The sequence below is a fragment of the Schistocerca nitens genome, chromosome 8 (assembly GCF_023898315.1).
Source record: "Schistocerca nitens isolate TAMUIC-IGC-003100 chromosome 8, iqSchNite1.1, whole genome shotgun sequence".
Taxonomy (NCBI): domain Eukaryota; kingdom Metazoa; phylum Arthropoda; class Insecta; order Orthoptera; family Acrididae; genus Schistocerca; species Schistocerca nitens.
In genome coordinates this window covers 242977414-242998919 of record NC_064621.1, presented here as the reverse complement: position 1 = coordinate 242998919, position 21506 = coordinate 242977414, and the positions used below count along the sequence as shown (strand labels likewise).

Genomic DNA, 21506 nt, shown 5'->3' with positions numbered 1-21506 from the left:
TTTGGAAGAGCGTATTCCAGTCAACATTGTCAAAAGCTTTCTCTAAGTCTACTAATGCTAGAAACGTAGGTTTGACTTTCCTTAATCTAGCTCCTAAGATAAGTCGTAGGGTCAGTATTGCCTCACGTGTCCCAACATTTCTACGGAATCCAAACTGATCTTCCCCGAGGTCGGCTTCTACTAGGCTTTCCTTTCTTCTGTAAAGAATTCGCGTTAGTATTTTGCAGCCGTGACTTATTAAACTGATAGTTCGGTAATTTTCTATTTCTTCTGTCACCCAAGGATTTCTACTAGGCCTCGTCTTTTTACCTACTTGATCCTCTTCTGCCTTCACTACTTCATCCCTCAAAGCTACCCATTCTTCTTCTACTGTATTTCTTCCCCCATTCCTGTCAATTGTTCCCTTATGCTCTCCCTGAAACTCTGTACAACCTCTGGTTTAGTCTTTATCCAGGTCCCATCTCCTTAAATTCCCACCTTTTTGCAGCTTCTTCAGTTTTAATCTACAGTTCATAACCAATACATTGTGATCAGAGTCCACATCTGCCCCTGGAAATGTCTTACATTTAAAACCTGGTTTCTAAATCTCAGTCTTACCATTATATAATCCATCTGAAACCTGTCAGTATCTCCAGGGTTCTTCCATGTATACAACCTTCTTTCATGATTCTTGAACCAAGTGTTAGCTATGATTAAGTTATGCTCTGTGCAAAATTCTACCAGGAGGCTTCCTCTTTCGTTCCTTACTTCCATTCCATATTCACCTACTACGTTTCCTTCTCTTCCTTTTCCTACTACCTAGTTCCAGTCACCCATGACTATTAAATTTTCGTCTCCCTTCACTACCTGAATAAGTTCTTTTATCTCATCATACATTTCATCAATTTCTTCATCATCTGCAGAGCTAGTTGGCATATAATCTTGTAGTACTGTAGTAGGCGTGGGTTTCGTATCTATCTTGGCCACAATAATACGTTCACTATGCTGTTTGTAGTAGCTTACCCGCATTCCTATTTTCCTATTCATTATTAAACCTACTCCTGCATTGCCCCTATGTCATTTTGTGTTTATAACCCAGTATTCACCTGACCAGAAGTCTTGTTCCTCCTGCCACCGAACTTTAATAATTCCCACTATATCTAACTTTAACCTATCCATTTACCTTTTTAAATTTGCTACCCTACCTGCCCGATTAAGGGATCTGACATTCCAGTCCGTAGAACGCGTTTTCTTTCTCCTGATAACAACGTCCTTCTGAGTAGTCCCAGCCCGGAGATCCGAATGGGGGACTATTTTACCTCCGGAATATTTTGCCCAAGAGGACGCCATCATCATTTAACCATACAGTAAAGCTGCATGCCCTCGGGAAAAATTACGGCTGTAGTTTCCCCTTGCTTTCAGTCGTTCGCAGTACCAGCACAGCAAGGCCGTTTTGGTTAGTGTTACAAGGCCAGATCAGTCAATCATCCAGACTGTTGCCCTTGCAAATACTGAAAAGGCTGCTGCCCCTCTTCAGGAACCACGCGTTTGTTTGGCCTCTCAACAGATACCCCTCCGTTGTGGTTGCACCTACGGTACGGCTATCTGTATCGCTGAGTCACGAAAGCCGCCCCACGAACGGCAAGGTCCATGGTTCATGGGGGGTGTCAGCGTGAAAAAGTTTCGTAAAGGTTTGAAAGTACTTTTAACGCTTGTTGGAAATCGGTAAGTGCTCTCAAAAAAAAAAAAATGGTTCAAATGGCTCTGAGCACTATGGGACTTAACATCTATGGTCATCAGTCCCCTAGAACTTAGAACTACTTAAACCTAACTAACCTAAGGACAGCACACAACACCCAGCCATCACGAGGGAGAGAAAATCCCTGACCCCGCCGGGAATCGAACCCGGGAACCCGGGCGTGGGAAGCGAGAACGCCACCGCACGACCACGAGATGCGGGCTAAGTGCTCTCATTCTCAAATTCTGAATGAATGAATTCCGAATTCCGTGTTTTTGTCGTCAGCTACGCTACTTCAAGACAGACACACAGCTTTTAAATGTAGTACTTCTCTTATTGTGTTAAAAGTTTAACATAAAGTTTAATGAGAAGATTATGACAGCTTTTAAAATTTTTAAATTCTGTCAATAATGGTCCCAAGGCTGCAACTGGTATCGGGTGCCAGGATGCCGGAATAGCGCATAGCGTTTTAGTAATGCATATTCTCATGCTGCGCTATTTATTCTGAAAAAAGTGGTTGATTATTGTTACAAAGTAACGCAACAATATATATATATATATACACTCCTGGAAATGGAAAAAAGAACACATTGACACCGGTGTGTCAGACCCACCATACTTGCTCCGGACACTGCGAGAGGGCTGTACAAGCAATGATCACACGCACGGCACAGCGGACACACCAGGAACCGCGGTGTTGGCCGTCGAATGGCGCTAGCTGCGCAGCACATGTGCACCGCCGCCGTCAGTGTCAGCCAGTTTGCCGTGGCATACGGAGCTCCATCGCAGTCTTTAACACTGGTAGCATGCCGCGACAGCGTGGACGTGAACCGTATGTGCAGTTGACGGACTTTGAGCGAGGGCGTATAGTGGGCATGCGGGAGGCCGGGTGGACGTACCGCCGAATTGCTCAACACGTGGGGCGTGAGGTCTCCACAGTACATCGATGTTGTCGCCAGTGGTCGGCGGAAGGTGCACGTGCCCGTCGACCTGGGACCGGACCGCAGCGACGCACGGATGCACGCCAAGACCGTAGGATCCTACGCAGTGCCGTAGAGGACCGCACCGCCACTTCCCAGCAAATTAGGGACACTGTTGCTCCTGGGGTATCGGCGAGGACCATTCGCAACCGTCTCCATGAAGCTGGGCTACGGTCCCGCACACCGTTAGGCCGTCTTCCGCTCACGCCCCAACATCGTGCAGCCCGCCTCCAGTGGTGTCGCGACAGGCGTGAATGGAGGGACGAATGGAGACGTGTCGTCTTCAGCAATGAGAGTCGCTTCTGCCTTGGTGCCAATGATGGTCGTATGCGTGTTTGGCGCCGTGCAGGTGAGCGCCACAATCAGGACTGCATACGACCGAGGCACACAGGGCCAACACCCGGCATCATGGTGTGGAGAGCGATCTCCTACACTGGCCGTACACCACTGGTGATCGTCGAGGGGACACTGAATAGTGCACGGTACATCCAAACCGTCATCGAACCCATAGTTCTACCATTCCTAGACCGGCAAGGGAACTTGCTGTTCCAACAGGACAATGCACGTCCGCATGTATCCCGTGCCACCCAACGTGCTCTAGAAGGTGTAAGTCAACTACCCTGGCCAGCAAGATCTCCGGATCTGTCCCCCATTGAGCATGTTTGGGACTGGATGAAGCGTCGTCTCACGCGGTCTGCACGTCCAGCACGAACGCTGGTCCAACTGAGGCTCCAGGTGGAAATGGCATGGCAAGCCGTTCCACAGGACTACATCCAGCATGTCTACGATCGTCTCCATGGGAGAATAGCAGCCTGCATTGCTGCGAAAGGTGGATATACACTGTACTAGTGCCGACATTGTGCATGCTCTCAAATGGCTCTGAGCACTATGGGACTCAACTGCTGAGGTCATTAGTCCCCTAGAACTTAGAACTAGTTAAACCTAACTAACCTAAGGACATCACAAACATCCATGCCCGAGGCAGGATTCGAACCTGCGACCGTAGCGGTCTTGCGGTTCCAGACTGCAGCGCCTTTAACCGCACGGCCACTTCGGCCGGCTGGGCATGCTCTGTTGCCTGTGTCTATGTGCCTGTGGTTCTGTCACTGTGGTTCTGTCAGTGTGATCATGTGATGTATCTGACCCCAGGAATGTGTCAATAAAGTTTCCCCTTCCTGGGACAATGAATTCACGGTGTTCTTATTTCAATTGCCAGGAGTATATGGCGATCCATTGATAGTGACCGTGCCAAATATCTCACGAAATGAGCACCAAACGAAAAAACTACAAATAACGAAACTCGTTTAGCTTGAAGGGGGAGACCAGATGGCGCTATGGTTGGCCCGCTAGATGGCGCTGCCAAAGGTCAAATGGATATCAACTGCGTTTTTTTTTAAATAGGAACCCCCATTTTTTATTACATATTCGTGTAGTACGTAAAGCAATGTGAATGTATTAGTTGGACCACTTTTTTCGCTTTGTGATAGATGGCGCTGTAATAGTCACAAACGTATAAGTACGTGGTATCACGTAACATTCCGCCAGTGCGGACGGTATTTGCTTCGTGATACATTACCCGTGTTAAATTGCGGAAAAGTTCGATGTCGTGTTGATGTATGGCTATTGTGATCAAAATGCCCAACGAGCGTGTGCTATGTATGCTGCTCGGTATCCTGGACTACATCATCCAAGCGTCCGGACCGTTCGCCGGATTGTTATGTTATTTAAGGAAACAGGAAGTGTTCAGCCACATGTGAAACGTCAACCACGACCTGCAACAAATGATGGTGCCCAAGTAGGTGTTTTAGCTGCTGTCGTGGCTAATCCTCACATCAGTAGCAGACAGATTGCGAGAGAATCTGGAATCTCAAAAACGTCAGTGTTGAGTATGCTATATTAACATCGATTGCACCCGTACCATATTTCTATGCACCAGGAATTGCATGGCGACGACTTTGAACGTCGTGTACAGTTCTGCCACTGGAGACAAGAGAAATTACGGGAAGATGACAGATTTTTTGCATCCGTTGTATTTAGCGACGATGCGTTATTCACCAACAGCGGTAACATAAACCGTCATAATATGCATTATTTGGCAACGGAAAATCCACGATATCCGCGACAAGTGGAACGTCAGTGACCTTGGCGGGTTAATGTATGGTGCGGCATTATGGGAGGGAGGATAATGGGCCCCAATATTTCGATGGCAATCTAAATGGCGCAACGTATGCTGATTTCCTACCTAATGTTCTACCGATGTTACTGCTAGATGTTTCACTGCATGACAGAATGGCGATGTACTTTCAACATGATGTATGTCTGGCACATAGCTCGCGTGCGGTTGAAGCGGTATTGAATATCATATTTCATGACAGGTGGATTGGTGGTCGAAGCACCGTACCATGGCCCGCACGTTCACCGGATCTGACGTCTCCGGATTTCTTTCTGTGGGGAAAGTTGAAGAATATTTTCTATCGTAATCCACCGACAACGCCTGACCCAACATGCGTCACCGCATTGTCAATGCATGTGCGAACATTACGGAAGGCGAACTACTCGCTGTTGAGAGGAATGTCGTTACACGTATTGCCAAATGTACTGAGGTTGACGGACATCATTTTGAGCATTTATTGCATTAATGTGGTACTTACAGGTAATCACGCTGTAACAGCATGCGTTCTCAGAAATGATAATTTCACAAAGGTACATGTATCACATTGGAACAAACGAAATAAATTTTCAAACGTACCTGCGTTCTGTATTTTAATTTAAAAAAAAAACCTACCTGTTACCAACTGTTCGTCTAAAATTGTGAGCCGTATGTTTGTGACTATTACAGCGCCATCTATCACAAAGCGAAAAAAGTGGTCCAACTAAACCATTCATGAAACTTCCTGGCAGAGCACTTATCCGCGAAAGGCAAAGGTCCCGAGTTCGAGTCTCGGTCGGGCACACAGTTTTAATCTGCCAGGAAGTTTCATATCAGCGCACACTCCGCTGCAGAGTGAAAATCTCATTCTGGAAACATCCCCCAGGCTGTGGCTAAGCCATGTCTCCGCAATATCCTTTCTTTCAGGAGTGCTAGTTCTGCAAGGTTCGCAGGAGAGCTTCTGTAAAGTTTGGAAGGTGGGAGACGAGATACTGGCAGAAGTAAAGCTGTGAGTACCGGGCGTGAGTCGTGCTTCGGTAGCTCAGATGGTAGAGCACTTGCCCGCGAAAGGCAGAGGTCCCGAGTTCGAGTCTCGGTCGGGCACACAGTTTTAATCTGCCAGGAAGTTTCATATCAGCGCACACTCCTCTGCAGAGTGAAAATCTCATTCTGGAAACATCCCCCAGGCTGTGGCTAAGCCATGTCTCCGCTATATCCTTTCTTTCAGGAGTGCTAGTTCTGCAAGGTTCGCAGGAGAGCTTCTGTAAAGTTTGGAAGGTGGGAGACGAGATACTGGCAGAAGTAAAGCTGTGAGTACCGGGCGTGAGTCGTGCTTCGGTAGCTCAGATGGTAGAGCACTTGCCCGCGAAAGGCAAAGGTCCCGAGTTCGAGTCTCGGTCGGGCACACAGTTTTAATCTGCCAGGAAGTTTCATATCAGCGCACACTCCGCTGCAGAGTGAAAATCTCATTCTCTAAAACATTCATATTTCTTTACGTACTACACGAATATGTAATAAAAATGGGGGTTCCTATTTAAAAAAAAAACACAGTTGATACCCGTTTGACCTTTGGCAGCGCCATCTAGCGGGCCAACCATAGCGCTTTCTGGTTTCCCTCTACAAGCTAGATAAGTTTCGTTCTTTATATAAAGAGAAAAGTAGTTCGGTGCTTACACAATTTTTACGCATATATATTTTTAGAGCTTGTTACAAATGCAAGCTATACAGACAAGGTTATATAAACTGACACAGGAAATATCCCTTGTCTAACAAATGGTAGATCTCTGTAGATCTTACATCGGACCACGACGACAGTTCTTGTTGGCGGAACTGTTATCAAAACACTGCAACGAAGGTTTATGGCATATTAAATGCCGTTAAGATTGCCGTCTGTGTGTGACCTACCTTAGATCGCCAGAGGATATTCCCTACACTACAGAGTCCTTGTGTCATTACGTCGCAAAACTCACCAAGAGGTTGCAAGTTGTTGATAATGAAAGTGCGAAAACGACTGATACATTACGAACGTTGCGCGCAAGTTTTCGTCATACAGATAGCACAACTATGTTTTGTGGAGAGACTCTCAAATGCCATTTACAACAGTTACTTACTTTTTATCTTCCCAGTTTCTTCTTTTCCCAACTGTGCTTCACGTTTAACCATTGTCTTGGAAGAGTGTTTACGTTTGAACGAACTATGAAGATCATGACGTGCACGTTAGCGCCTTGGATACTCATTACGGCGGAGCAGACTTCCAGAGTCAGATATTCCGCGATTTATCCCAAATAACTTAATGTAAATGTCGGAATGGTTCCACTGAAATGGACGTGGTTGCTTTATTTCACACTTTCTGTAATCTGAAAATGTGCTCCGTCTCTACTGACCTCTACTGACCCTGATCTTCCTTCCTTCGGGATGACACTGACTAATATTTTAAGTTGGCTTGAAAACGAAGAGGTAACGCAGCAGTGTATTATAAAAATTGATAAACCACTTTGATACTTTTGCGAACGGTTCATCTTAGGTGTATTATCTTCCGTTGCATAAGTCACTATAGCACGCTAACGGGGAGCGGACTTGCTTCTGCTTCTTCTTCTTCTTCTTCTTCTTCTTCTTCTCCTGCTCCTCTTCTTTTTCTCGCGACAACAACCACAAAAATACGCCAAAATGTAGTTACTGGTTTCCGCACCTGTGATCATTAACGCTGTTGAAATGCACGTGCTCCAAATGATGTCATAAGGATCCTGTTGCTTTGTCAACATGTGCGTTGTCAGCTTGTGCATTTATAGTGTCTGAGAATGAATACTGGCACCTCAAAATTGCCGTTTTGAAATGTTTTTGTGATTATTGTCGCAGTAAAATGAAAGATTGATTAATCAACCATAAACACTGTTGAGCCAAAACGTTATGACCACCTGCTGTCTGCGAGTGGAATAGGAAAGGAAATAACTAGTAGTGATACAAGGTACTTTCCGTCATGCACCGTTCGTTGGCTTGCGGAGTATGCATGTAGGTGTACGACGGTGTGCTGAGAAGTTATGTCTCCGATTTCTCAATATCGGTTGAAGTATTATTGTATGTCATGCGTAATACTCGGTCAACGTTCCCACTTCGCTTACACAAGTTGCTACCCTCCGACGCTAGAGTGCTCCGCATTGTAGCGTGTAACATGGAAGTGTGGAACATAATAATGTCGGTTCGTGAGAAACAGCGTGCTGTAATTGAGTTTTTAACCTCAGAAAAGGTGCCTCCGTAGAAGAATGAAAGCCGTGATGACTGTATCGACATCGTAAAGTGCGACGTTAGGCTGTTCGTGCTCGTGGAGAAGGAAACTGGGGTGCTAACCTCAGCGTGTGTGACAGGGCTCGGAGTGGACGGCCGCGTATGGTAACTGACGAGACTCATCGCAATCGGGTTGATGAACTCATCAGAGAAAGTCGAGGCACTCACTGTGCACACAGTTTTCTGCATCGCAGTCTTACAGTAATGGTATACGCCCTCGTGATATGTCACACCTACTTGAGAGCTGTCTGTGTGCTATCCGACGATTTCCTCTGATGAGTTTATCAGTCCGATTCCAATGAGTCCCTTCCACGGTCCAGTATCGATGATCCTGTGCCCACTGCAGCCGTAACTGAGGATGTCGATTGGTCAACATGGGAACATGAAAGGGTCGTCTGCTGCGGAATCCCATGTTCAACTATGCGCGCCGAACGGTGTGCTGCGAAACGCTAGTGGTTGCACCAGCATTGCACTCTGTCGTCAGATCTGGCCCAGAGCGCTGCTTATCCTGCTTTACAGCGAGACCCTCACGTTCTATGAAGATACGTGCCGTCCAAAACCTTTTACAGTGATTTCACCGTCTTTCAAATACTATCTGTAAATACTCAAGTAAATAGCACGCGAAAAGCCGACCAGCTTCACAGTTTCCAAGACTCTCGTTCCAAGGCACTGAACCACAACAATATGCCCTCAGTGAAAGTCGCCTGTGTCAGCGGATTTTCCCATTTGCGATACGGGTCGTCGCCAGAATTTTTCCATTCGTCTCTGCTCCAATTATATATTTCCCTTATAGCGTCACGTGCCTGTAACACCACCGGGCGGCATTGTCACGCATTGGGCAGTGATCATGAAATTTTCGCTCGTCAGTGTAATTATGTTAACAATATGTAATTTTTCCCAATGGGATGGAGACGACCTGGAAGTCGTAGGCTGAATGCGGGTAGTACAAATAATTTAAATATCTGAATTTCGCCAATAAAGGAATTATGAATACATTTCGTGGCATTAATCCACCATTCGATATAATCGGACTCTGTACCTAACCGCTCCCTTATTGATCACCAGCCCTTTGTATGGGGACATTAAATTCATTACTTCATTGCTACCAACTCTATTCGCAACACCGTTTGTAGACAATCTCCACATATACCACGGAATGTATCTGCGAAATTATATGATGGTACGACACATAGTTCAGGAGATGACTTCATATCATTTACATGTGTGAAAAATTAACTTTTACTTAAAATGGAGCACAAATTAACCAGATTACTTTCGTCCATTGTTGCAACGAACTTTAAGCATAATTTCAAACCTTTCCTAAACTTTTTGCCTCTTACATGCTTAAAGGCAAATAGTTAGCACATTAAGCTGTAGGTCTGATTCAGGGTTAATCCTCTGCATTCTCTATCACAACGTTATGTGAGTGGCTCGAAGAGTTCTTCAGTAATAGAACCCAGTACGTTGTCCTCGATGGTGAGTGTTCATCGGAGGTGAGGGTATCATCTGGAGTGCCCCAGGGAAGTGTGGTAGGTCCGCTGTTGTTTTCTGTGTACATAAATGATCTTTTGGATAGGGTGGATAGCAATGTGCGGCTGTTTGCTGATGATGCTGTGGTCTACGGGAAGGTGTCGTCGGTGAGTGACTGTAGAAGGATACAAGATGACTTGGACAGGATTTGTGATTGGCGTAAAGAATGGCAGCTAACTCTAAATATAGATAAATGTAAATTAATGCAGATGAATAGGAAAAAAGAATCCGGTAATGTTTGAATACTCCATTATTAGTGTAGCGCTTGACACAGTCACGTCGATTAAATATTTGGGCGTAACATTGCAGAGCAATATGAAATGGGACAAGCATGTAATGGCAGTTGTGGGGAAGGTGGATAGTCGTCTTCGGTTCATTGGTAGAATTTTGGGAAGATGTGGTTCATCTGTAAAGGAGACCGCTTATAAAACTCTAATACGACCTATTCTTGAGTATTGCTCGAGCGTTTGGGATCCCTATCACGTCGGATTGAGGGAGGACATAGAAGCAATTCAGAGGCGGGTTGCTAGATTTGTTACTGGTAGGTTTGATCAACACGCGAGTGTTACGGAAATGCTTCAGCAACTCGGGTGGGAGTCTCTAGAGGAAAGGAGGCGTTCTTTTCGTGACTCGCTACTGAGGAAATTTAGAGAACCAGCATTTGAGGCTGACTGCAGTACAATTTTACTGCCGCCAACTTATATTTCGCGGAAAGACCACAAAGATAAGAGAGATTAGGGCTCGTACAGTGGCATATAGGCAGTCATTTTTCCCTCGTTTTGTTTGGGAGTGGAACAGGGAGAGAAGATGCTAGTTGTGGTACGAGGTACTCTCGCCACGCACAATATGGTGGATTGCGGAGTATGTATGTAGATGTAGATGTAGACTTAAAAAAAAACCTTACATAATTTCCATTTAATAAGCGGAACAGTTATGACAACACTCACGGGTCACAAGGCAGTAGTTCAGTATGAGGTTCGAATAAAGAGAACATGTACGACAGGACTGTTGAATACTTTGCTAGCGCCTTAGCCAATGATGTCAGCAGACTTTAAACTACTTTAAATTACGATAGATATGCTATCTGAAGAGAAATAAGGGTTTGGCGTAACGTTTCCTGTGTGTGCGAGAACAATCTCGACGAACTGTCATGGTGCAAAGAGAGAGAGAGAGAGAGATAGGGTACCTACCTTAAGTACCGATTTGTCTCATTTCCATGTTAACTGACGGAAACAAGAGTAACACATTTCAACTAATCAGCGGTCGAAACATTCATCAGCAAGTATATATTTGACATTCCAGATGGTCTGATGCACACAGTGGCCGATCGTTTGTTGCTAGATAAACAGTGTGGAAAGACACAGTACTTTCTAATATTTAACCGACATTCACGATACCCGGTGCACTGATGAATCGGATGCCACTTTGAGTAGCGTTAAGAGCTCCAAGAACGGAACTGCCTGGCTTCGACGTCCGGATGCGTCCGCACGGAACTGAACATCGTCGTTCAGGACTCAGTCTGCTTCAGGAACAGCGTGAAACAACGACGGTAAACACGCGATGAGTATGCTGGAGGTAAGCTTCTCTACAGCCATAAAAACCAAGAAATAATAATCACCTGCGAACATTTACTAGGAAAATACAACAACCGCTAAACCTACGTCCCATTATAATCAAGATTGGATTAGGGGCAGGCGGCGAACAGTGGAATAAACTTTTCCGTTCCTGTGCCACAAGAGTCTGCTGCCTGGGGCTGTAACCTGTATGTGACATCTGTCTTAGCCTTGTTTGTCACAGTGAAACTACCCACGGTTGCCAGAACAAATGGCAAGTATCACGCGCGGACGTGCTGTGAGTGGTGACGTCACTGCTGACCATCGCGTTTCAGTGCACCGCATAGAAGCTGATATGCACAAAGCTCTCACATGCTCATATCATACACAACAGTCAAAATAAACGGTATTTTTCATCTTGCAGTGCATTATTATTATTATCGTTATTATTAAATATGTAGTGGACTGACAAGGCAGCCAGTCCACAGAGACGGGTAGCCGAAAGGGCACACGTACGCACACGCCGACTGGCGCGAAGTCTGGAACAGGATACGTGATGAATGTGATAAAGAAAAGAACGTAGCTACTAGAACACTTAACTTTTATATCGTCCTTTGGTATACAGCATTCTTGATGATACAAGTGAGACTCTTTAGATTCATGAAGTAACTAATGGCGCCTTGCTAGGTCGTAGCCATGGACTTAGCTGAAGGCTATTCTAACTGTCTCTCGGCAATTGAGAGAAAGGCTTCGTCAGTGTAGTCGCTAGCAAAGTCGTCGTACAACTGGGGCGAGTGCTAGTCCGTCTCTCGAGACCTGCCGTGTGGTGGCGCTCGGTCTGCGATCACTGCCAGTGGCGACACGCGGGTCCGACATGTACTAATGGACCGCGGCCGATTTAAGCTACCACCTAGCAAGTGTGATGTCTGGCGGTGACACCACAAAATACACAAATAAATTTGCCTTCATTTAAAAGCATAACGCTTTATAAGATATACATACTTCTACAAAAGTAATGCGTCACCCCTTAATTTCGAAATTCATGGCATAGGAAATAAAAACTGGCTCTGACGCATGCGTATACATTCATCTACAATGTGTGTAGATCACCAAATAAATTCCGTTTGTCTGCCATACGTGGTCACCCATCCTATGCCTCCTTCTTCGACGACTCTAATCACCAGTATGGGGCGCATCCCTCGTCTGTGTTACCTCCTGGAGTTCGCTTTCGGCTCTTACTCCGGCTGCTTAACTTCACGCTACCGGCAACTTCCCCGATGGGTGTAGACCATTCACCACGATGGCCTCGGGCGGCAGCCCATGTTCACGTTGGCCTTCATTCGCTTCCTAAGGGCACTATTCCAGCCCAGTTCTGTTGCCGTACGTTTCACAACATTCGCACGGAACTTCGCGACAGTACCTCTGTGTACACTGATGGCTCTTGGACTGACCTTTGTGTCGGATGTGCCTTCGTCATTGGCACCGACGGTTTCCGGTATCGGCTTCCGAAACGCTGCTTTGTATTTACAGCGGAACTCTTCGCCCTGTATGAGGCCATGCAGTACATTCGACGACACAATATTTTTCATTGCGCCAACTGCTCCGACTCTCTGAGTGCCCTTCAGAGCCTCTGTGTCCTGTACACCGTCCATCCCTTAATACAACGGGTCCAGGAAAACTGTCACTTGCTCACCATTGATGGAGCCCCAGTGATGTTTATGTGGCTTCTTGGTCAGGTCGGTGTGACAGGAAACGAGGCCGCTGACGCTGCTGCCAAGGCTCCAGTCCTCGTACCTCAGCCCTTTAGTTCTCACATTCCGTCCGATGATCTCTGTTTCGCCGTCTGTCAGCAGGTGGTCTCACTCTGGCATCATCACTGGTCCTCCCTTGATGGGAACAAGCTCTGGGTTAATTAGTCTCTCCCAGCGACTTGGACGACCTCGGCCCTCTCGTCGTTGTGTACCGGGCACTGCCTTTTTGGCCATCGCCATTTGTTAAGTGGTGCTCCCCCATCACTTTGTGTACACTGCGCTCAACGTTTGACGGTCCGCCATTTCCTGACGGAATGCTCTTCTTTTAACCATTTACGTTCTCGTTTGTGTTTGCCGTCTGAGTTATCGGCCATTTCAGCGAACGAGACGCGGGCTGTCAACCGCGTTTTATTTTTCATCCGTCGTAGCAATATGGCGGAGGCCATTTAATTTTCAGTTCATGACTTTCGTTTCTCTATGACGTATTATATAGACGTCTCTCCACGTCTCTGCTTTTGGCCTCCTTCTCTCCCGTCGATTGGGATTAACGTGCAGTCGTTTTTAGCTCTTCACTTTGTCTTCGTGTTCTACATTTCCGACGTGGGCGCGTATGACCCTATTTGTTTTTGCGCCCTAGAACAAAACAAACATCACCAAATAAAAAATAAAACAGTGATGTAACGACTAAAGCGTTTGTTTTCCATGGGGGATATTCACAGCACTCCTGAGCAACGTCAATGCTTGGTAGAACGTTCCCTTGCTCGGATACAGGCTTGAATCCACCGTGGCATACCATCGACGAGACCATAATACCAGCGCAGGTCCAAAGTGTCTCACTCTTCACAGGCGATCCTGGAGTAGCGCAGAGTACGTCGTCGTTGTCGAGGTCGGGAAACAGCACGTTTCAATCTATCCCACACATATTCCAGTGGTTTCATGTCCGGGGAACAGCCAGGGCACTCCATTCTGTCGATCCTAGGATGCTGAAGGAACGTGCTCAGGAAAACAGCACGATGAGCGCGCGAGTTGTCATACATGTAGTTAAAATTGTCACCAAAATGTTGGCGGTCCCTGTACTGTAGAGCAGTGAGACTGCCCTCAACAACCATGAGATGTGTACGGCGACCTTACCTATTCTCACCCAGTACATCACTGCGTCACCACCTTGTTGCACGAGTGTGACACAATGTTGGAGCGTTCTGCATCACTGGATTGTGCCCAAACGCATTGTCCGCGATTAGCTGGGTAAAAACAGATCCGGATTTCGCCCGTAAAGCCGGCCGGTGTGGCCGAGCGGTTCTAGGCGCTTCAGTCTGGAACCGCGCGACCGCAACGGTCGCAGGTTCAAATCCTGCCTCGGGCATGGATGTGTGTGATGACCTTAGGTTGGTTAGGTTTAAGTAGTTCTAAGTTCTAGGGGACCGATGACCTTCGATGTTAAGTCCCGTAGTGCTCAGAGCCATTTGAACCATTTTCACCCGTAAACAACAACCGACGTCAATTCTGGGGCGTTCACTCTGCACGATTTCTTGCCATCTGTATCGGAGTCATGGTGTCGTGGTGTACGGTGTGGTGCTCACCATGGTCGTCGGGAATGGAGATTCGCATCATATAATCATCTCCCAGCATTTTGATGCAATACATGACTTCTTGTAGCTTCTTCGAACGCCGAATTCAGTTGTGGAGCATTCGGCCCACTGTTCCTTTGACTCACAAGTAGTAGATATCGATCATCCTGTGCACCTGTTGAGTGTGGACGGCCTACACGTTGTAAGCCCTCAACACTACTAGTCAACTGAAACTGATTCCATGTCCGCACCTCATCATTTTGACTCCGGTGCACACATCGAGCAACTTCCCTCGCTGACAACATTTTGTGCCTAACGTGATGGTGTGGACCCGTTCATTGGTTGCCGTTTTCCTTTGTGGCGTAATGGATGTCCACTCTACTGTTCCACTGACACCTCTAAAGCGTCCCTACTGGTGCTTTACTTTCAACTGAAATGCTACAAGCCATTCAAGTGCCTCGTGTGTTTAGAAATAACGTTAGGGGTGTCCTTCCGATCGGTATGGGAACAGTTACAATAACAACACACCTACACGACCCGAAGGAAGGAAAGAAGACTGGGTTTAGCGTCCCGTCGACATCGAGGTCATAGGTCAAGCTCGGATTTTGTCAAGGATGGGGTAAGAAATCGGCATTTTCCTGGAACCATTTAGGGAAATCACGGAAAACCTAAATCTGGATGGCCGGATGCGGGTTTGAACCCTCATCGTCCCGAAAGCGAGTCCAGTGTGCTAACCACTGCGCCACCTCGCTCGGTACCTGCACGACATACTGGGTGATGCAAATCTTTTGTTGATGTTTGTACACTGTAAAGACGTAGCCCTTGCAATATCTTTAGATGACCGAACTAATAGATCGTCCTTTTTTTTTTTTTTAACTATATATGACCATGCAGCTTTGCTAGAATTGAAATGATAATTAAATGAACACCCTAGCTGCAAGCAGGCGTTGATACACTTCGTTGGGGACATGTTGAAAATGTGTGCCCCGACCGGGATTCGAACCCGGGATCTCCTGCTTACATGGCAGACGCTCTATCCATCTGAGCCACCGCGGGCACAGAGGATAGTGTGTCTGCAGGGACTTATCCCTTGCACGCTCCCCGTGAGATCCACATTCCCAACATGTCCACAACACTACATTCGTAGTGCGCCTATTAGATGTTTGCCCATCATACTCATTACTAGTGGCAGATTAATCTACCAAGTCCCGTACGAGTTCGGGCATAGCGTGTCCATTTGCACACAAGAAGGTCAAAGGCCGGGAACCCATATTTATTTTAACTATATATGACCATGCAGCTTTGCTAGAATTGAAATGATAATTAAATGAACACCCTAGCTGCAAGCAGGTGTTGATACACTTCGTTGGGGACATGTTGAAAATGTACGGGACTTGGTAGATTAATCTGCCACGAGTAATGAGTATGATGGGCAAACATCTAATAGGCGCACTACGAATGTAGTGTTGTGGACATGTTGGGAATGTGGATCTCACGGGGAGCGTGCAAGGGATAAGTCCCTGCAGACACACTATCCTCTGTGCCCGCGGTGGCTCAGATGGATAGAGCGTCTGCCATGTAAGCAGGAGATCCCGGGTTCGAATCCCGGTCGGGGCACACATTTTCAACATGTCCCCAACGAAGTGTATCAACGCCTGCTTGCAGCTAGGGTGTTCATTTAATTATCATTTCAGATCGTCCTTTTATAATCGCTTGTTGCTGACGGCAAGAAACAAAAAAAGAAAACGTCAGCCACTTTTTGAAATTTTTTATTTTAAGTAACTCGGCATTACACCAAGTGACAACCGACTCACTAAATCTACATTCTTTTGCCTTAGTTTTTTCAATTCATTTTCTATAATTTCTGGTTGTTGTCAGTCGCACATTGTCGCATTTACAGAATTTCTGTATTCATTGTTAACTTTTCTCTGTTAACGTTTTCTTCATTAATTCTTTACGGTAATTTAATTTTTGAGCCCAATTTTTTCTCTAATCATTATGCTCATATCTAATCCATAAACGAACTCTGGAGGATGGGAGATACAGACTTGGAATAGCATTACGTGTTTCTGAGGAAGATTCAACAGTTCACTTTTCAAATCCCTTCCATAACCGGAATCGGCAGTATGTGTCGAACACACACATGCATTAGCAACTGAAAACGTTGACAAGAATTTGTTTATTCATTGATATAGTCTCATTATTTCTAGGAGATGCATGAAATCTAATATCTGTCATTTTTCATTGTCTGTAATGGTTAGTACAACACGAGACTGCACAGCAAACAACTAATTTCACTGAAAACAGCTCAAAGTTTTTCTCAGAACCCCTTAATACAATGATATTTGTATCTCAATTCTGCACTTAAGCGTAAGTCACGGGTGATGCTGTTACATACAGAGAAGTGGCAAAGCTAGAAATTTGCAGGAAGATCTGTGGAGGGCATGGTGAATGGATTGGCAGTTGACACTCATACGTACAAAGACAGGAAGACCCACAATTGTTGTAAAACAAGTATAGGAAGCAATCATATTCATTAAAAAACCTGGTAAAAACGCAAAGACAACACATTAGGTATTGTGGAATACTGGGCGTTACTAGGGTTGGCTGTCACAGCTTGCCACTGCGCACAACTTCGTGACCCCTATCTATCGTGTTCTCCTGTAACCGTGTTACTATGTTAAGGCTCCAAGAAAAGATCGATGTAGATCGGAACTGTGTTTGTTTAGTAGTATGGGTGACTAAACAACTCCTAGAGTAAAGCTTACAAAAAGCGTTGTACGGAAATCCGAATATGAGCGAGCATTCACTTGGATTAGCACAATATCCACACTGACCGACCCGTTTCTTCCCGTTCTGAGCGATTTCTTTGAATTACCAGGATCAGGATGTAAGAGAATAGTGACTGCTGAGCTTCGTAATTGTAAAACGAAGGCTCTTTGTAATGCCTTGTCACTCCTGCTCCACAAGGTCGTGCAGTATGAGAGATGGCCAAATACAGCGTTCTTCATCATCGACGTTTTGACGACTCTGGAAAATTTTCTGTAATCTGTCAAAAGACTTTGTATGCATAAAACAAAGCTGCCCATAATATTGATTCCTTAATGCAATTTGTTGTAAGTAACGTATCTGTCTTCAGAAACAACTTACTTCATAGAATACTGCGAATAAGAACAATTTAGACATAAGACGTAAACAATTGTATTGATATGGAATGATATACTGTGTAGTATTCAAGTCATATGACATTTTTAAAACTTCTAACGAAAATGTCAGTTCATTCTATTACGAAATTCGTCAATGAAGCAGAGAAAAATGTCCATCAAAAAAATCTTTTAGGCTCTTCTTAGACTGTACTTTAGTAGAGCTTAACCTTTTATTTACATTTTACAAAGTAAATCATGAGCACACATGTTAAATAACGTACCGGCAGCTACCAAAAGTTTAGCTATACTAAAATACAGTTTAAGATGGATATAAATGATTTATTGGTGTGTATTTCTTTCAACTCAGTCGACAAATTCCTCAGTGAAATAAACTGATGCATTTATTAATGTCCTTAGCAACATATTATACCTCGAGTGCTACATAATATTTGACAGCTGAGAATTATCCTTGGAGTGTTGAAACCAGCGAAACTTGGCGTTTTTTACACTTCGTGACCACAATAGCTTGGGAATTGTCTTACGCATTTTAGTATATATTCCATATCTCTAAATGCCAGTTTACTTTGGATCTATGGAAGGAACATTCATATATCCGTTCATTAATGTATGTGATTTACTTTTATTTTTCTTACCTTCTCTCCCTTTAGGATTTCGTCATGATGAGTACACTGGACGGCAATGTATGTAATCCTACCTTGCAAGATATTTCAACATGAATTTCGATCTGCTCCTTATTAGGTGCGTTTGCAACTTCATAGGAGACAATAACTAAAAGTTAATGCGAGAAAGAATCACTGCTATTAATTTAAGCCTCTACAGCGATGACGCTGAAAGCAGCATGGTGCACGTCTCGACAAATGTGCACTCACCTATCTCCGTGAAAAGGCTGCCGTCTTTTGGATTTACGTGAAACAAAAAAAATCATACCGTCATTAGTGTTAGGAAATTGGGTATCCCAGAATGTACGTGCGAGGAAGTGCTGTAACTGAGCTATGAGAGCTCAACATACACTAGGGAAAAATATCCCTATTTAAGGCTTCTTCTTGTCTGTCAGTACCATCGTATAAGGCAGATTAGTATGTAGTCTGTATAGAACCAAATAAACTATTATACATCCTACTTATTGTAGTGATTAATCTAGAATGAACATTACCCAAATGTCATAATCGAGAGGGTCACTTTTTGTGGATATTATTTTCGAAAAGTGATAGGGTATGTACTTGCGTTCGATCTGCCTTTACTTACGACATGAACACTTGGTTCTTTCCAAGAAGAAAAGTAGGTTCATTGTGTTACTTATAGAATCATTATGCAATAAATTGCCTTTTATCTGCAGCGCTTGAAACTGTAAGTGTGAATCTCGCGATGAATATGTCACGAATCTCTGAAAACAGGTATTTTCGGCAGGAGATCTGAGAAATTGCTCTTAAACCATTTTGGAACGGTCTCCATCTCCTTTTTCATCTTGCCTCGGCCCCAAGACTCTAGATTTCCCTGGAGCCCTAGTAATCTGTATAAATTGATAACGACATTTCCGATTGACTTAGCTGTGGCGGCTAAAGTAATTATACTCGTAGCGTCAGATTCTTACGTTTCAGTTCCACTGACTGAGTTCTAGTGTGTGAAGTATAAAAATTCTTACTGTAGAGTCTACATTATTTTATTTTAATCACAACCGTGATGAGATAACAATTTAAAAAGTATGTCTGTAAAGTCCTGGTGCCTTGCGAGCTTTCTAATAACTACGCACCCTCCGACTCAGAGTTGAAATATTAAAAGGTTTGGCTGGTTTCGTTGTTTAGGGGCTGGGATACGTAGTTGCCGCATTACAGGCCAAATACTGCTGAGTCTACAGTATACGATAAGAATACACACAAGAATCGAATGGTCGAAGGTTTCTATCACTCGGCAAATTGCAAATTATGAATGTAACATATAAATTTATAAATGAAAGATTGCAATTTAAAAAAATCTGCAGGTACTATCTTAACGACTTTAAATGCTAAGTTCGATAGAAGTACTTTTGAAAATGCAGTATATTTCTGCTGAACACTTATTAGTGTCGATGGTCCAGCAATTAAATAAAATATAAGTTGAATAACAGGGAAACAATAGATTCCTACAGCACGTAATTAGTTATGAACAACACAGCTCGCTAGATATTAACTTCTAAACGCACACTACGTCTTCACTGTAGAAGCCACGGAAATCTCATAAGTTCACAAGTTGGCACTCCGAAGTATTTCTATCTCTCGCGACCACGCGCAAACCGCTCCACACTCTCCAAATCTCTCTCACGACCCCGCCTCCGTCGCGCCGTCGCGTCCAGCACCTCCCGTGTCGTGTGCCGTGCTCTCCAGAACCGCCGCACTTCCAAACTCTCGAACTCGCTTCCATCCAGTCTCCCCATTCACGAGCGCAGTAATTGGCTAGAGCGCTAGCGCCATGTCTCCTAGCCAACGCACACTCAAAAACATAAAACATATTCGAAATACTGGATTTACATTTAAATGCTTGAAATTAAATAAATATTCCTACGGCTGGACCATAAACACGCTCTAACACACATTATTAAATACATAAACAATTAAATAAACATATATCAAAGGAAAAGAAGCAAACGGTAGGCCACTTTCTTCATCAATAGCATATATCGCATATTAACAAAGACGTAGATGAATCAATATATTTATAAGCATGATTATACCGTTTTTTCGTGTAACTGTGGAGTACTTATGGCCTGACGCGATCGATAGTAATCGACTACTTTGACCTCCAATAACTCATGTACTATTTAAGTTACACTCCTGTAATTCATACCATTTAGGTTTACACTAATAGCTTTCTAAAGACACGGCGTTCGACAAAATCGGATGAAGCGTTTATATTTTGGGAATTCGTTGCTCGGTGTTACTTGTATAATTTACCTTTAGATACTAAACTTTAAACTAATAAAAATATTGAAAATCTGATTACACCATCAGAATAGTCGTGCAAATAATGGTAATGTACATGTTTCATCTGGCTACTATTAATTTCTATACGAACTGTGACATGTCTGCCATTAAAGTTTTGACAAAGTCCGCCATCTTTGGCCTTCCCGGCGTGTCTCCTTCATTGTCACAAAGCACCGTCCTCGTCACCGCGGAATTCCCAGCCACGCGGCTGGACCATGCGCCGGGGCTACCCCTCTCGTCCGGCTACCGTTTGCCACCATGTTTTTGCTGCCGGGCCCCGGCTTTGTCGAGCGTCCTGTGCGGCTGCACCAACTCCGAACATATAATACGAGGTGTGGCTAGAAAAAAACCGGACTAGTACTGGTGAAACAATAAAACGAATGCAATAAGGCTGAAAGTCGCGTGGCCTGTCACGTGACTCTCGCTCCGCCTACTGCTCGAGTTTCATCTGCCTCCTGCACTCAGTCTGCCCGTGGCGTCTGTATTAAGTAGTTGACGTTTTGTCTGTGCGTCGGAAAATGTCGAGTGTACAGAAAGAACAGCGTGTTAACATCAAATTTTGTTTCAAACGAGGAAAATCTGCAAGTGAAACGTTTGTAATGTTACAACAAGTGTACGGCGATGATTGTTTATCGCGAACACAAGTGTTTGAGTGGTTTAAACGATTTAAAGATGGCCGCGAAGACACCAGTGATGACACTCGCACTGGCAGACAATTGTCAACAAAAACTGATGTAAACATTGAAAAAATCGGTAAACTTGTTCGACAAGATCGCCGTTTAACAATCAGAGCAGTGTCTGAGTTAACAGGAGTTGACAAGGAAAGTGTTAGGCAGATTCTTCATGAAAGTT

The 21506-nt window shown here is 44.6% G+C and overlaps 2 non-coding genes across 2 annotated transcripts; one reads left to right on the top strand and one right to left on the bottom strand.

Annotated features, from left to right (window-relative positions):
- Window positions 1-15512: 15512 nt before the first annotated feature.
- Window positions 15513-15587, bottom strand: Trnat-ugu (transfer RNA threonine (anticodon UGU)). Its single transcript has one exon. It is a non-coding gene; the product is annotated as a tRNA-Thr (tRNA).
- A 485-nt stretch (window positions 15588-16072) lies between these two features.
- Trnat-ugu (transfer RNA threonine (anticodon UGU)) lies at window positions 16073-16147 on the top strand. Its single transcript has one exon. It is a non-coding gene; the product is annotated as a tRNA-Thr (tRNA).
- The last annotated feature ends 5359 nt before the right edge of the window (window positions 16148-21506 follow it).